We start from the raw sequence: 2,559 nt of genomic DNA, 5'->3' as shown, positions 1-2,559 counted from the left end.
AACAAGTAACAGTGACCTGTTTGTATATTTGAAGTTCATCGGGCAGGTGATGCTGGACGGGTTTAAAGGTGACAAGTACCTAGGGCGTGGCGGGTGCTTGGCATCTTGTCAGACGGTGGGAATCAGGTTAGAAACGTCAAGGGTGATGACGCTGCGCTGGCTGTCGGGGTCCGGTAAGGATATATAGAACTGTCGAGTAGGGTGTCTGTGGAGCGGCTCCGGTAGTGTGGACTACGGTGTGGGCGAAGCGGATCTGTGGCCATGGACGAGGGCGTAGGTGAAGCTGCTCCGGTGGTTGGGTTAAGGATGGTGTCGACGATGTTGATCTGCGGCCATGGACGGAGCGTCAGAAGCTGCTCCGGTAGGTTTTATGAGGGTGCGAGGAAGCTGATCTGAGGTCGTGGACTTGTGAGTTGGCAAAGCGGCCCCGGTAGGGTTTAGAATGGTATAGGCGAAGCTGCTCCGGTGGGGTTGACGATGGTGTCGGCGAAGCGGCTATGGTAGGGTTGAGGAAGGTGTCGGCGAAGAGGATCAGTGGCCGTCGACGGGGGCGTCGGTGGGGCAGCTCCGGGGGGTGTGGACGAAGCGTCTCCGGTGGGGAGTACGAATGAGCCGCTGCAGATGCGCTGCGGTTGACGAGGGTACCAGCGAAGCAGATCCGGCGCCGTGGACAAGGCCGACACTGAATGGGATGTGGTACAGTGGTGGATGAGCAGTCTACTTGTTTCTAGGGGAGGTGGGAGGGGTAGATACGGCCGCAGAAGCAGATCCGGCGAGGTGGACACCGCTGGCAGTGAATGGGCTCTGGTACGCCGGTGGATGAGCAGTCTAGGGTTTCAAGAGGGGAGGGGAGAAAGGCCGATGAAGTATGGACAACGTGATGTAAGATGCTCTGGTGCTGTGGAGTTAGTCGTTTTTGCGGGAGGGGGAGAGGAAATGAGGGTGCCGTGTAGTGGGGGGAACCGGAAGTTACCAAAGCATCCCCGACCTATTATGTAGATGAGGGCGGTATTGTAACTATTGGTCTCCGTGTACCAAGGACAAAAGGGGAATTTTGCATGCTAAAGACTAAGGTGGCAGAAATTTTATAAGGACGCGGGAGATTTTGCCGCCCGCGGGATCGTTCGTATCCAGTTTCAACTAATTTTGGACCGTGCTAGCGGGAAGGTCATGTGAGACTGTGTACACGGGGCACGCGTTAGCAGCTAAAAACTGGTGTGAAGTCCACCCTAGAAAAAATTACAATAACTCGGGATGATGCGCCGATAACTTGGACATTCACACGGGCGCGGCCAATCGGACGGGTGTAGTGGCGCGTTCACAAAAAAGGGACCAAACGCTCAGCCTATGTATTTCTCATGTAAATATATAATTTAGTGCAATTGGTTATTTACTTTAAACATAATGCATTGACGTGTTAGTGTAGAGGCACACAAAAATAAATGGATATGGTAGTCCGCTACTTAAAAGTGTTACCTCATATGATTACATAGCCTCCATTTCATAAATTGCATACCCGTAGAATTCATATATGAATATTACATATATTACTTCATAATAGAACCTTAAATCATCCAAGACTAATGATTTTGAATGCAAGAGTAACAATGGTGCATGTACATGATAGCTACATTGGTTGTTTGAAGAAACATCACTGTAACTTTGGCATGCACAACTGAAAAGGTTTATTTAAATAGAAAAAATGTGATACGTGAGTGTCCAATCTTTATAGTGTTGAATAAATATTGTACCTTTGGCCACGATACGAAGTAGATATTGATTTATGTTCAAGCGATGCACGTCCACGATCGCTAGATAGTGATACGTGAATGAATTGTGCAATCTCTCTCACACGCATACATATCTCATTTCCCCGTGGGCATCGGAATCACACACGCGCACTTCGTTCTCTCCCTCCGTCAAGGTTAGAATTCGTCTTTCTACCCCGTCCTACAAGTCTCTCACACGGAAACACACATGCTCTCTCTGTCGAACATGCCCACCCCTTTAATTCCGCCCACCCACAGCCACTAATGTCTCAAAGTATAATAATGTCTCTCACACATATGCCTAAGGTTAACTCGAGTTCCAGAACCATATGAATACATACAATGGGATTCCAGCAGAGCACCTTTTGTTTTGAGATTTCACTCTCTCTCTCACTCACACACACACACACACACACACACGCACGCGCTTGCATTTGCATGCACACCATTTTGTTTATCTTCGTGATGCTTTAAGTATGCATCGCACAAATGCTATCTACCTATCCCTTAATATAGCTAGATATGTGTCACACAAACTCCTTCTCCGTACTAGCAAGATGCCCATGCGTTGCATGGAACATCAAGATGCATTTGTATGATTAGTTTATCTTGTGGGAGAAAAGGATGAACGAGGGAATGCCTTATTTGCAAATGCGGAGAGGGGTGTGGGTATCTTTTTGCAAAATTGCCACAGTTTCCTTCCTATCCGTTGGATATAAATCGGATGGCCTATATTGCAGGATGGTAGGAACACCATCATCACCAACTTTGTTTTTTATAAGAGAAGAGA

Source organism: Triticum aestivum, chromosome 3A (genome assembly GCF_018294505.1).
Source record: "Triticum aestivum cultivar Chinese Spring chromosome 3A, IWGSC CS RefSeq v2.1, whole genome shotgun sequence".
NCBI lineage: Eukaryota > Viridiplantae > Streptophyta > Magnoliopsida > Poales > Poaceae > Triticum > Triticum aestivum.
This window is presented reverse-complemented; position numbering follows the sequence as displayed.